Genomic DNA, 15583 nt, shown 5'->3' on the forward strand with positions numbered 1-15583 from the left:
GATTTGGTCAGGAATTCCAAGTATTATTCCCAAGTCATCGGGCTCATTGCTCACACTTCCCTGATCCATCTGGTGCTTTCTCCTTTGCTGCTAAATGATGTGGCAAATTGATATTTCCACAACAGCATGGAGGGAGAAAAAAAGCCTAACTTGTTTTTGATTTATGCACCGAATTTTCATGCTCTGGGGCATAGATAATTCAGCACTGGCTGGAAATGAGGGAGAATGCATTCAATGTCCTGTGGGGATTGGATAATACTGCTGGGTTGAATGTTATCTGTATGACTTTGGCAATGAATGATGTACCAAACTTTTATTATTTCCAGAAGAGGTTGTTTATATACTTCCATGTAAATGACTCTTGGGGTATGGGGCTAAGGAGTATTTGCTTGTGTTGCAAAGTAAGTACTAAGTGACATTCACTTCCGTGCCCCAAAGAGAGCAGAGGTACCCCAAAGAGGTCACTTGCTTAGGAAGGAAAGAGCTATGTTTTGAGATTGAGAAAACTTTATAGTTACATCAACAGAGCCTGTGTAGTCGTAAGTATACATTGTACTTGGCTTCCCCCACCTCATTTAGGTTGGCATATAAAAGTTATCAACGGACTTAGTCCATTTTTGAGTTACTACAATAAAACTCATAAAGAGATTTATTTAGTTCCAGTTATGGAGGACTATGTAATGGAAGACACCATTGGTTTCTGACAAAGTTCTCATAGCAAAGGTTTAATATGGTCAGAGAAGAAGAAAAACAGTAAGTCTAGAAAGTCGAATTCCAACAATCCACACTTAGGATACAACCAAATGATTTAATTAGAGTCTAAATCTAATCCCTTGAGACAAACACATGTTGGTGAGTCCCTCATGAATTCATTGCTTTCTTTCAGCCAAACCCCTTCTCAGCCCTGTTATTTGGGGACTGAATCTCAATCACATTGAAAGCACAGTCTTGACTAATGTGTTGTTAAATAGGTGAAGAGCTAGTTATGACTATGCATGTTTGCCTCTCTGGGTCTCAGTTTTTTCAGCTGTGCTCAGCTATGACATAAGAGCATCTTTGTGGAGCACCACGAATGTTCCTGAACTGCCTAAAGTCTGTAGCACAAGCTTTGGACAGCTTAGCTTATTTCATTTTCATTTTCCTCATTATGATAAAAATGCTATCTTGTTGGGGGCTGTGGACCCCCGACCCTTAATTTCCTGTAAACAACTTGTTTTCTATGCTTGCAGCTGCTCTGAGCAAAACAACTTGTTTTCCTGTGTTTGCAGCTGCTCTGAGCAGAAGTTCCTGATGGCAGGGGGAGTGGTTTCTGGTGGGTTTGGCTGGGGCATGGCTATCAGTTAAGGATCCCTATATAAGCTTCCCTGTAACACAATAAAGAGGGCATTCTTGGGGAATTCAAGGATGACCTGTGTCTCTGTCTCTCTCTGTCTGTGTGTTTGTGTGTGTGTTGTGTGTTTCAATCTCCAGGCCTTTGCCTGGCTTGCAAACAATGCAGGTGGGAGCTACAGGCGTAGTACCATAGTACATGTAGTATGCGCACTACAGGATTGTAGTACACGTAGTAGCATGAGATGAGTTAGAAAACCTTCCCACTGACTTTTGTCCATGATGAAAAGTCTCGCCAAAAAAACCTCAATTAGAAAAATAAAACTCATATGTAAATACTAATGAAGTATTTGCATAGAAAAGACAGTATCAGTACCAATAAATAAAATACTTTTTTATATTTTTATGTATTTACTTTGTGTCTGTGCATATGTACAGAATTGTGTGACATGGCACACATGTGGAGGCTATAGGACAACTTGGATGACCAAAGTCAGGTTGTCAAGAATTTGGTGACAAGAGCCTGTACCTACTGAGCCATTTCCCTGGTCCAAAAATAAAATACTATTTTCGTAAAAACACATTGTTTTGGTTGAATGCTTAAGACATGACTTATGACCTTGGGCTGTTTGGTTTTATTTTCAATTTAATTTAAAAAAATTAAATTTAGCCTTTCTAGGTGGCTGTACCACTTTGACCTACTCAGGTAAGATGAAGAAAAAGAGACAGAGGCTTTGCTGATATGAGGCTTACGGAATTCAGAACAGGTGTGCTGGTATATGGTGAGGTGCAGGATCTGTATAATAGTTTATTAATGTGTCCTGGGGTGTGTTTCTAGAGATCATATTTGTTGTATCGTCTCCACTAGAGGATCTAGAAGAGTGCCTCGGAACTTCCCTTGGGAACCGAGTGGCAGCCCCTGAGGAGAGCTGTTGGTGGCCTGGAAAAGCTGAAGTCCCTGGAGAGGAATAGGAGCTCTTGGTCTCTGATATGGCTTCTTTGAGAAGGGGATTGGATTGGACAATTATCTGGCTGGTAAAGATAGAGCCAGGGTAATCGTCCTTAGTATCCACGAGGGAGTGGCAGAGGCTCTCATGAAAAGGCATATGCAGTCTTTGTACAAAACCTAACTCATATCCTCTAAGATACTTTAAATCATCTTCATATTACCTGTACATATAGTACAATGAAAATAGTTGTTCTGCAGCCTTAGGAAATAGTGACAAGAAAAATACCTGTATGTGTTTAGCACACACAAATTGTTACTAACATAGAACTGGGTACATACAATCTGTAATAAGGATGACCACAGTGTATTCAGACCATTTCTTAATGGAACCCCTGATACAGAGGGAGGGCTGTGTACTTGGACCCTTTCTTACATGAAACCCATCATAGAGAGGTCACTATGGACTCAGGCCCTTTTTCATTTTGTGTCTTTAAAAGAGAATGTGCAGGGACTGGTGTGATGGCTCAGTAAAAGCCTTTGCAATTCAAGCACAAAGACCTTAGTTCAATGCCCAGAATGCATGCAAAATGTGGGACATGGTGGATTCTACTTGTAAGCCCTTGTCCTCTTACTTTTCTGTGGCGATAAAACACTATGACCAAGGCAGCATATAAAAGAGACCATTTGATAGGGCTTATGGCTTCGGGGGCTAGAGACAATGATTCTGGAGCAAAGGAACAGCTGAGAACTCACATATGAACACTTGCTTGGTATTTGAAGTTGTGGGCTTGCAGAAACAGAAAGAATAGTATGGAAATGGATAGAAGGTGTATTTAATTCCTTACCATGATAAATGATCCAAGGAAACAAGCAGGGGTGGCCTGGAAGTCCCAGCAGTTGAAGGAAACTGAGAGGGAAGCCCTGGGTAAGAGGAAGTAGAGTCTTGCTTATCAGGGGTGGGGCAGGGTAATGGTTGGAGGTTGGCCAAGGGGTACAAAGTTTTGGTTACAGAGAATGAAAGGTTAGAAATCTTATGGAACTGTAGTTCATGGTGCCACGGTGTGGATTTAAGGTTTCCTGGGGATGCATTCCACATCTGCAAGGTCATTCCGTGCATGATGAGACTATAGACAGGGATGGGTAGATCAACAGCTGTTGTGTAGCTGAGTTGGTAAGAAGACGTACATCAAAACATAGACTGCACAGATAGATACTAAAGCTTCAGCAAAAAATGCAGCATTGTAGTTTCCAGCGCTGTGTTTGTTTGGCATGAATAAGTCCAGATCTCCTATGGCTGCTGTTCTGGGACGTGGGAGCTGAGGTCCTTCATTCATTGAGCGCAGGCAGCAGTGCAGACTTGGAGAATTTTGCTGGGAACCTTCTCTGACCCAGGTGTGTTGATGAATGAACGGATGGTCAGAATAGATCCCATGGGGAACTCCAATTTGAAAATCTTAGGGATTGCATTTGGCTCTTTTCAAAACTTTTTATCCTATGATATCCGATTTCTGCAAGCAATGCATCAGTCTAATAAAAAGATATCAGGATTTCCCCCTAATGTAATTAATTTTATGATCGTACAGCTTAAGAAATATCCTTGATGAAAAGATATTTCCACTCCAGGGTGTTATGATAACCCACGAAGGGCCTTGACAGACCCCCTGGATGCTTAGGACTGCAAATAGCTATTGTCAGCCACCAAAATTGTTCTTTGACTCCATTGACTTAGAATTAACTTTTCAGTAGCGTTTGTGAAGAACACCAGCCTTAAACAAAATATAACACAGATAATGAACAAAATATAACTTATTTGGAGTATTTTCCTCCAAATTTTGTCTTCCTTATAAAACTGTGAGGAAAATGGTGATATTCTTAAGAAAAGTTAGAGAAGTGTAGCTCAGTTGATAAGAATGCTTGCCTAGGATATAGGAAGCCCTGAGAGCAATCCCCCAGTGCCTCAGGAAAATAGGTGCTGGCAATTCAAGCAGCTCCTGGAGGTAGAGAAGGAGAGTCAGAAGTTCAAGGTCAATCGTGGCTACAGAACAAGTTCAAGGCCAGACCAGACCACCAAGTTTATCTCCAAAACAATTAAAATTCAGATATTCATTGAATGAAGATGAAACAACTCAGAAATGAGTTCTCTTGGAGCTGAATTAAATGGACCAAGAGTTGCCTCCAAATGTTTTCTTTCCTTCTCATTTAACAATTTTTTATTCATGCAGAATAGATCTGTATTTTAAACTTCAAATTGTTTATTGCCCATTTATCTTAATGCAAACGTCCTGCAGTTAAATTGGGGACTGAAGAATCTATTGTTAATTCAAACTCATACTAGTACAGAATTACTTTTCTTGGCCAATAAAACAATGTAAAATTTGTATGGTTTTCCCCACCATTAGACCTCCCTTCTTCACTGAGGCTCCTTCTGACTTGCTGGATGAGATATCAGCTCCCTGTATTCAGCTCCCATCAACCTGGAACACAGTCTCTCTCACCTCCGTGACATCCCAGCTTCTTTTGTGAATCTCTTGTTTGGAAACCTAGATCACTGAGAGACTCTAAGATGGCAGCATAGTTTTAGGCTACATCTGCCTGTGTGCTGATTGGCTGGTGTTTGGTGTGTCGTTATTTAACATGACTAAATAGCAGTTGCCATTCATTTTATACCGAAGACTGACATGGTACTCACATACGGGACAGAGCTCAGAAATAACAATGGGCTGCTGCTTGCGGCCTGTTACTTTTCAGACTCTGTATTAAGCACATTTTATGGATAGTCTCCTTTGAGTCATTAAAAACTTTTATTACACTTTCATATTGTATGTGCAAGTGTGCATGGACACAAATGGAGGTATGGCAGGAGTCAGTTCTACCATATGGTTCCCTCAGATTGAACTCAGGTGACCTGAAGACTTTCCTAGTGCAGTCGCTGGGTGATTGACAGTCACTTAACTGAGAGGTAGGCATGGTGCTGGAGCATGCAGGGGCTCTAGGAGGAATAGGTAGATTTATACATGTAAAGTGCCTCCTGCCATTGTTATTTAGCCTTTCTGATGCCAGGATAGTGGAAACAGGTGAGAAAAGCAGGTGGGATATTTCTTATCATGGTCTGAAATCACAGGGCACACATAACAGCTGAGGGGATGGTGCTTTATTAATAAATGATGGAAGTGTCAAAGGAACCTGAAAATGAAGTGAAGTGAGAGAGCTGGGTCTCTGAGTGTAGGTAAGACCAGAAATATTTGGCACTGTGGTGTTTAAAGGGATGAAGGAGGGAGACGGAAGAGGGAGGAGGAAGGGGAGAGAAGAAGGAAAAAGGAAGGGAAGAAGGAACAAAGATATGGAAAGAAAGGAGAGTAAGGAAGGAAGGAAGGCATGGAGAGGTAGGGAAGAGAGAGGCAAGGGAAAGGTGGTACAGACACAGAAGACTCAAAAAATATGCATAGATCAGAGAGAAGAATCTGAAATGCTTGAGCTATTTGTCCATCCACCTCTAAGTCCTGGCCTTGCAAGGTGGCTCAACAAATACGGGTGTTTGTTTTCATGGCTGACCACCTGAGTTTGATCCCTGACACTCCCACAAATTGTTCTCTGACTTCCATATGTGCACCATGGTAACACACATAGAGACACATGCACACACACCCCAACCAACCAACCAACCAACCAACCAACCAACCAACCAACACAATAGCACAGTTTAGTTCTATTCATAAGGCCAAAAGAGCTTCCTGGCATACTCTGGGCTGCTACATGCAACCCAATGGTTGTAATGGATTGACACTGGAATTAGTTCTGGACCCCAAGTTAGTATTTTACAGGTTGAAATTGAGGAAGATCTGTGGACAGTTTTCATCGACTTTACATATGTCAGCAGCCTGTGAACAGTTTTGGAGTATTATCCCTACAGAGCTGTCTTTGGTTTGATGGCCAGCCATCATATTCCCTCACGGCAGAAATCTTCATGTAGGCATGTCCCAGGGGGACATCCAAGCAGGGGGGAGAAACTGACAGAGGCTGTGCATTAGAAGAAGCCACACAGAAATAAAAACAGGGCAAGTGACTGTCAGTGGAAGGAGGTGTAGACAGACAGAAGTAGCCTTGGACCTTGAGGCTTTGGAACCTCAGACTTTGAACCCCACCTCAGGGACTTTAGTAGAGCCAGCCAACGTGCATGCTGTGCGGCCCTGCTGTGGCATGGTGCTGGAGGCAGACAAGCGTCCCCTAAATTCTGAGGTTTAGGAGCAAATGGAGCAGCTGCTCTTAATGATCATCGTGCCCCTGATTCACGGCACCCTTACGGTCTATTTACTTCTATTGCCTGTTAGCTAGAGGCATTTCTGTGCAGTGCTGACAGGACCGAAGGCCACGAGCAGCAAACGTAACTCACTTGGGTGCTTACTCCTACTCCTTGACAAGGTGAGGGTTCTAAGAGACATGAGTGCTGCCTTGTGTCCTTAAACCCTAGTGTCGTTTCAGGCTTTCAGCAGCAGGATGCTCGTTACCAAGGAAATGGAATTGGGCCTGAAATGTACAAGGTGGCCCTTGGCAGAACCCCAAGGGAAGCAGAGAAGTAGGATCGGCACCCCCGTAGCTGAGTTTCCATAAGCCGAGGTGATTCTCACTTTAAGAGTCATCCTTGTTAAAATAGGAGTTGCTTAAACAAGGCTCCCAACTTCAGAGAAGAATTAGTTAATACGCACCTAGACAAACCTTCTGACTACTTTTCCTAATTCAATTAAGTAGGGAAATGCCAGAGTAATTATTAAACAAATTCATTGAAAGGTCAGTGGATTTTTATTACAAGTTTAGAATATTTAAATACCTCCCCCTCTACATTCTCATTCTTGGGATTATTTTGTACAAATATTAATAAGATATTCTCCTTTACAAAACTGCTCACCTTTGCTATCAGTATAATTGTGGTTTCAAGTTTTAGTGGGAGATTCTAGAACAAGTCACCATGGCTCAGCCTAGCTGCATATGGCAGAGTTGGGTGGGGAGTGTTGGCGCATGGTCTTAGGAATTGAGAGTGGATGAGGTATACTGAATGTGTAAGTGGGGTGGGGTGGGGTGGGATGGTGGTGGGGGGAGAGCAAGAGAAGGATAGAGCAGGGAGGGGAAGAGAGAAAGAGGCAAGCAAACTATGGTCACTCTTTCTCTCAACACAATCTTGTCAGGTTTCAGAAGCTATGCAGAGCCAGACCTGTTTAGTCCTAAGAAGGAAAGGAGAGGGAGAAAAGAGGAAGCTTGCTTGTGTAAGATAACACAACTCAGCACAGCTCAACCTAGCCTAAGGCAGAAAGAAGACTTCTCCTTAGCCTAAAACATACACTGTAGCTTTAAATGCAGACCAGAGAATCAGCTATGCCATATGTGGTACTCTGGCTCAGTCTGTGGAGCGCTCTGGATGAGGCTATGGGGTGTTCTGGCTGAGTTATAGGGTACCCTGGTACTTTCCTTGGTCCTCAAAGGCATTTCAAAAGCAGAGAGGTTTGTTGTAAGCTGCTTGTCTCTGTTCTGATGTTGGCTCCCAGGCCACAGCAGCCAGATTGGGAGTTTCCTTTGTCTGACTTCTGTGGTCAGAGAGCTGGGCTTCAACCCTGTTACTGGTTCTGAGTCTCTGGACAAACTACTCAGCTTTTCTTGGTTTGTCTTCAGTCTTGCTCTACATAGGAACACTACATGAATACACACTCGTCATTGCCATGATCCTAGCTGTTACACTGATTGTCTTATGGTTTCATCCAGTGCTCAGAGAGTCCTCTCTGCTCATTTGGGTCCTGGAGAACAAGTGTGACAGTGTGGAATGTGATAATACTCTAGATGCTGAGTGGGCAAACAGTGGGCTTATTGCTGTCTAACCTTTCTGCTGCAAAACACATCTGGAAAAGTTTGAAAATGCATCCTCCAGCTGCTTGTAGCTTTTCATAGGCACACTGTAACAATCAAGCACCTTTGTGCCTAGCCACCCTGACAAGAGGGTTGCTAATGATAGAAAGACAAACAAGACCTGATATTGATGAGAATGGGGGGAGATGGAAGCTGTGCTGATGCAAGTGTCAGGGAGGTGAGACACAGAATGTCAACAGGGCATGATCTAAGAGCCAAGCTTCACCACTGTCTCCAACATATGGAAGACCTTGTTTGGTCCCATGGAGTCTCCACAGCTGTTAGTCTAGAGTTCATGAGTTTCCACGAGCTGTCTCTGTAGATTTCTCCCTCATATTCATTATTAATCAATGAGAGAGACATGATTAATAATTCCATTTAATAAAAAAGTTTTCAGAGAGCTTGACAAACATTCCTGAATCATATGACTGAGATCTGTGGCTGCAGAAATGAACACGTTGAGGGTGTTTCCCAGGAGACACAATACTGCCTTAAAAACCTTCCATACTGGGAAACGATACTATTTTCCATCAAAAACCATGAGGTTTTTGATCTTATCAGTGTTCACAGATATGGTTTCTCTGTAGCTTTGGGGCCTATCCTGGAACTAGCTCTTGTAAACTATGCTGGACTTGATTTTACAGATATCCTCCTGCCTCTGCCTCCCCAGAGCTGGGATTAAAGACATGTCCCACCACTGCCCAGCCCTGTAAGTATCTTTTTATAATGTTATCACAACACAGACATTTTTAAAAACATTTACTTGTTTCCATTTTACATGTATGAGTATTTGACTGCATGTATGTGCATGTGTGGTACTATACGAGCACAGAAGAGTGCATCGGATCTCCTAGAACTGGAGTTACAGATAACTACATGTGGCTGCTGGTAATGGGACTTGGTTTTCTCCGCAATAGCAGCAATTGCTCTTAGCCACTAAGCTATCTCTTCAGCCACATGATTATATCACAACTATGCAATATAAATGGACCTCTGAAAAGGGGTTATAAGGAAATTAAACAAATACTAGACTCTAAGTTCAGTGAAGTTCTTACGGTTTTCTTCATATATATCTCGCAAATATTTTGATGTACTTATAACTATTTCTTATGTGCTATATAGATGTTATTTGTGTTTTTTTTATTTCAAAATCCAATAATTCATTGTTGACTTATATAAAATGTCAGCTAAGTTTTCTATTCTAGTATGCGCTACAGACTTGCTGCAACTGTCTATTATTTTAGGATCATTTGTTGTTACTGATCAGGAAACAAAGGAGGTTTTACATCGCCTGTCTCAGCTTGTATACATCCAATTTCCTTTTCTTGTCATATTCTGTTGGCTTCACTTTCAGAACTCTGTTGAAGAGGAGAGGAGAGAGGCACACAGTGCCTTGTTCTTAACCTTAGAGGAAGACTATTAAGTTCTCTCAGTTAAATGTGATTTCACTTTAGTTTTATTGTTTAAGTCCTAAATTAAGATGAAATTACCCTCTGTTATACTTTTTGATAGTTATTTAAAATCACAATTTGACACTCAAATTTGTTCAATTTTTAATGCATCTATTGATATAATAACTTCTTAGCCTTGTAGATATAAGTAATTAATTTTGGACTTTAAATAAGCATTAAATACCTGGAATAAGGAAACTTAGTAACTTTTTGTGTAGTTATTTTAATATAGGGATGTATTTATTTGCTCATTTTTTTTAATTTTTCATCTATGTTCAGTAGATTTGGGGTACACTTTTCCTTTTTGAAATGTATTTGGGGTTTTGCATGAGGATAACACTAATCTCTCAGAATGAGTTAGGAAGCATTTCTTCTGCTTCTGTTTTTTTGGAAGATACTAAATATAGACACTTTATACCATTTCTTCCCAAAGGAAGACCACCTAGGCTTACTGCTTTCTGTTGGAGAGTTGTTAATTACCTATTTCACATCTTCAAAAACTATAGTGTGATTGTGATTTGTGTTAGCTACTTTTCTTTGCATAGATTTTGGTAGGTTTTATCTTCCTCAGAATTTATTAAAGTTCAGCTTTGAAATGTGTAGGTACAGAGAGGTACAGAGTTATTCTTAATATTTCTTTATTGTCCATTGAATGCTAACATATCAATAGGATTGCTCTACTATATAATGAGAGACGATACACCAGTATGCAAAACTTAGATTTTAGGGTAAGAGGCCCTTCCATTGCAAGCGGTAATGAAGTGCCAGTCCTTCAGCTGGCAGATGTCTATAAATCTATAAATCCCAGTCCTGCTTGAGGCACAGCAGCAGTCAGAGCCTTGCTATGCCCTGACTTGAGTTCTTCTGGGGATACAATAGTATGGAAACCTTTACAGGCTGCATAAGTAGTCACAAACACAACTGAGATCATCCCCTGGCGTCACACATGATGCGGATCCAAACATGGTGCTTCAGTCTTAGGATACCCTTGTGCAGCATATCGCCCACTGAATAGATAAAAATTAAGCTCAGAGGAAATGAGTCCAGGCCAATTTCTAACAAGAGCTAATTGGAAAACCCAACATTTAAACAAAGCCTGATGCCTCAGCTTCCTCCCGGAGTGAGCCAATGTTTACAACAGCTCTTTAGATGCTAACACCGGGTGTTCTAGACAGCAGCAACTTTCTTAGAGGCCTCTTTATTAACTCAAGATTTCAAATTCAGCTTTCTTGAGTGCAGCACACTTTGAAATTTTCAGGGAACTTTAGTTTCATCTAATGAGAGAGGAAATGGCTAGATCTATTATTTAGAAAGATCAGAGCTGTAGGAGTACTCCCAGCAAATCTTTTGAAACTGAGAAAACATGGCTCGGCTCTGACAGGGTTCATCAATTTGTTCCGTCACTCCAAAGCTCCCCGGTATTTGCTGTGACATCTCCAAACCATCCAGAGCACCGGACTGTTAGAGAGGCTCCTTTTATCACATCTCCCCAGAGACCTATCAAGCTGAGATTGTGACATTTTAACTCATGTGACAACACTCATCACAGACTTCTTGGAAGATGATATCATTAATGTTGAGCCTCTGGTTAATAGCAACACTTGTTGGGTGATTTTAATATCAGTAAAGCAGCTAGCTGAAGTTTAACCTTTTTAAAGATAAAAAGATATTGTTTACGTGTATGTATGTCTTTTCATAGGTGCAGGTGACTTCAGGTACCTATAAAGGTCAAAAGAGGGCACCAGATCTGATTCCATCCCAAGAGGACATGGAATTATAGGTGGTTCTAAGATGATAATGTGGGTGCTGGGAGCCAAACTTCCGTCCTCTGCAGGGGCAGCAGGTGCCTTTAACTGCTAAGCTATCTATCCAGTCCTTTACCTTAGTTCTTTATATGAGCAAAGAGAAGGACTAACCACCCGCAGATCTTTACTAAAGCATAGAATTTACATGCGTAAATCCAGCTATAGTCTCAACGTTGAAATTTTTTTATTATTGATTTCCTTGGTTCAGTTTTACACTATTTTTTATATATTTAAAATTTGAAGTGACTTCATAGCGATTTTTCCTCACAAATACTTAATAGAGACATGACTTTAGAAAATACTTCCACACATCAGGGCAGGCCTTATGCCCAGGAGTAGCTGACCAACACAGAAAAAACTCAATGGTATTTTGTTTCATTTTGTTTTGTTTTGGTGGAGTTTTCTTTTTTTGTCTTACTGCTCTTGTCTTTTTGTTTTGAGTTTTCAATTTTGTGTTTTTGTGTGTGGGGTATTTTTGTTGCTGTTATTTTTTCTTTCTTTTTTCTTCTTGACTTTTTTAAGAGAAGGAGAGAAAGAACATAAAGTTGGGTGGATAGAAATGTACTGGGAGGACCTGGGAAGAGTTCAGAAGGGGAGATAATATAATTAAAATATATGAAAAAAATAATTAAAAGATTTAAGAAACAAGATGGAAAAGGAAAACCTTGCAATATTCAGGAGTATATTTAAATCCAGGGCCTTGTGAGTGTTAGGTAAGTGCTGTACTATTGAACTTTATTCCTCGACAGGATTTTAAAATTAGATTTCTTCCTTTTCAGTTAGCAAAGAAATAATTAATACTTCCTCAGATGACCACTTAGTTTTGACATGTATGGTTTTCTTGCACAAAATGAATTGGAAAACATCTATAATTGTTGAAGAACATCTACTGAGACAAAACTTTGAACTTTCTGAAAATATCTACTTAGCCCAGGAAGAAGACCATGGCCCAATAAAGGAAAGTGTGATGAGGACTTCTTAGGATTGACAGTATAAAGGAGGAGCCACAGTATTGGCTTCTAAAGGTCCTCAGTTTCTAGAGTGTTATAGAACATGGCTGTGGCACGATCTGGGAAAGCAATTTCCTCTACTGTGTGGGTCACAGGGGATTGAACTCAGATTGCCAAGTTTGTCAGCAAATGCCTTTACAGGCTGAGCCATCTCAGTTGCCCCCAAGATGCTAGAGTTTAATACTAATGTCCATATTCATTCCTAACATAAGAAGAATTCTGTCTTCCCAATTCCTACTACAATTTCCCTATAATTTTGCTTCTCCAATTTGATTGCCTTGAAGTAAATCCAGCTGCTAAGCCAGGTGTGCTTCTGAAAGCTGCAATGAGCATAAGGGATAAGTGATGCCTGATGACAGATGGTGTCTCTGTTGACATCTAGGGAATCACTTTTTGTTCTGTTACAGAGCAGCAGAATAGGTCGGAATGGAAATCAAGGTAGCCAAGTACAATCCCAGTAGATACACCTACAAGTCACATAAGTTCAGGCAGGCCTTTTAATCTTTCTGAGCCTGGGTTTCATCGCCAGTAAAAATGATAGTGCCACTCCCATAGGACTCTAGGAAATAGTCCTAAGAAACGCTACCTTTAAAGCTAAAGGTTTTTAAATTTAATTGTTATATTTAGTGTGTGGGCATGGGTGTATGTGTGCCATGGTACACATGCAGAGGTCAGAGAACAAGCTGCAGGTTCAGTTCTCTCCTTCAACCATCTGAATTCTAAGAAATAAGCTCAGTAGTCAGGCTTGGTAGAAGCATTTTTACCTGCTGAACTATCTTGCTGGGCTCCCAAACACTAGAGTTTAATAATAATACTGCCAGTTTCATTCCCAGAATATCAGGGATATCATGCTCGCTGATGCTCAAACTCTCTGAAAGAAACCATTATTCCTGTGTGTCTGTATCTCTTTGAGTGTGGCAATATGGTTGCCAAGGTGCGTCTGCAGAGGTCAAAGGGCAGGCATCTTTGTGGAATCATTTCTTTCCTTCCTCTTTACATAGGTTCTGGGCATCAAACTCACCTTCTTGGGCTTCCATCATTGGGCAGCAATGGTCTTCACCCACTGATCCAACTTTCCAGCTTTGTCATGAATTTTTTTATTCCTCTAGACTCACTTAGGAGGTTGGGATTCTCACTGTGCCCATTATTTGTGCTTCTAAGTGATTTCACTCATGTATTTCATTATGTGTTTATTTCGTGGTGGCCATGAAGGAGCTACAGATCTATAGCCAAGTTTCATATGATACTCAATTCCAGAAAATTTCAGAGCATTACGATGCAAACAAAGAAAAGATATGACACTGATCTTGTACTTTTTGTACAAAGCCACGTTTCTTAAACACCTAAGAAACTTGTCTGCCTGTGCTGGGGGAAGGAACAGCCAAGCTCAGTTGTTTTTGTAGGTGGATAACTTAAGCTAAGATAATGTGCTTTTATAAAGCAATTTTGATCAGGGCAGATAATGTGTGCTCATAAACAGTGCCAGGGAATCCTTTTGGGCTGTTGTCTCCCAGGAGCCAAGTGAGGTGGATCTAGTAGACTGGAGTACACAGATCTGAATTGCCTAGTTTAAACTTTATTAACCTTATTTTTTTTTTCACTTTTAAAACATTTCTTTTTCACCAGGCTTATGTAAGGCCATTTTCATGCAAGTGTATAATAATATATCCTGAGCATGTTCTACCATGCCTTAGAGCTCTCACCTTTCTCTCTCCTCTGCCCCCCATGAACCTCCGGTGTTCCCACCATGCCTTGGTGCTCCCCTCCCCCCTCCCCCCACACTAGACCTCTGGGTTTTCCTGTGTGGGCGTGCTTCCATCTTCATTCTGTCTGTCCTCTTGGTTTGACGTAGCTGTCAAGACTAGGGGCCAGGCGACACTCGCTTTTCTGAGTCTGACTTAATTTGCTTAGTGCCGCTGAAGTGATAGTCACATTCTTGAAGACAGTGTAACATTGTTCTTTGAAAAGTCCATTGTGTGTTATTTATTACATCTTCCTTATCCAGTCTTTTGCTAGTGGATACCTAATTTGGTTCTGTACTTAGCTCTTGTGAAGAGTGCTGGCTGCAGAAAACATTGATACGTAAGTACCTTTGTGACACGTTGACTTGGAGTCGTTGGGGGAAAAGCCCAGGAGGTGTATATGCAGGTCATACAGCTTGGTCGAATAGAGTCCTTTGAGGAACTTCTGTCCTGTTTACCGCAGTGCCTACACCAGCTTACATTTTTACGGGCGGCGGGAATACTGGGGATTCACCCAAGGGCCTTTCACAGCTTAGCATGCACTCTACCCATGAGCTACATCTCCAACCCCGTTTTCACTTTCTCTTTTGGTCCAGGGTCTCCCTAAGTTTCTCAGGCTAGCCTTGAACTCTGGTTAGAGCCCAAGATAGCTTTAAACTTGTGGTCCTCCTATCCTAGCACTCCAAAGTAGCTAAAATTATTTGAACCAAAGACCTAAGAGGCATCCCAACAGTGCCTCAGATCTTAATAGTAAGTGAAGCAGACTGTGGAAGGATACTACTTGCTTTAGACATGTTGAGTTTCAGATATTATGTCCGCAGGCACATGGAAAGTTGTAGCATAAGTTACAGAACCAAACGATATCAATGGAAGAGACCAGTGGCACCGGTGACCATCTGCTCAGTACTTGACTCCATGAGGCAGCCCACCTTTTATGTGATTGCCTTAGAGGGCTGGCAGTTTTTCAGAGATTCCTTAGAACTGGAATTCGATAACAATTCAGAGAAGATGTCAATAAGATTTTACATATTTTAATCTTTTCTTAATGTTCACCAAAGTGTAGTGATGATGCTATTAACAGTGACAACAGAAGGAACCACACCAGGACACACAGGAGCTCACAGGCTGGCTCTTCAACAGAGAGGATGCCTGGTTAATTCCTTGGCCACACACGGTAGCAAGGCAGATCTCAGTTCCTCAAGTTGTCTCTGACTTCCACACAGATGTACGTACACATGCTCACAATTTGTAAATAACTGTAAAAAGCTAGAAATACAACATGGTTCAGTGTGTTTGAGATGCTTTATAAAACAAAAACAGCTCTTCACACTGGACTTCTGCCATGCACTTTCTCTTTGAAAAAGCATTATGGACAATAAATGATATTGTATTACTTATATCTAAT

The sequence above is a fragment of the Alexandromys fortis genome, unplaced genomic scaffold (genome assembly GCF_014885135.2).
Source record: "Alexandromys fortis isolate MF-2015 unplaced genomic scaffold, M_Fortis_MF-2015_v1.1 scaffold_5, whole genome shotgun sequence".
NCBI classification, from domain to species: Eukaryota; Metazoa; Chordata; class Mammalia; order Rodentia; family Cricetidae; genus Alexandromys; species Alexandromys fortis.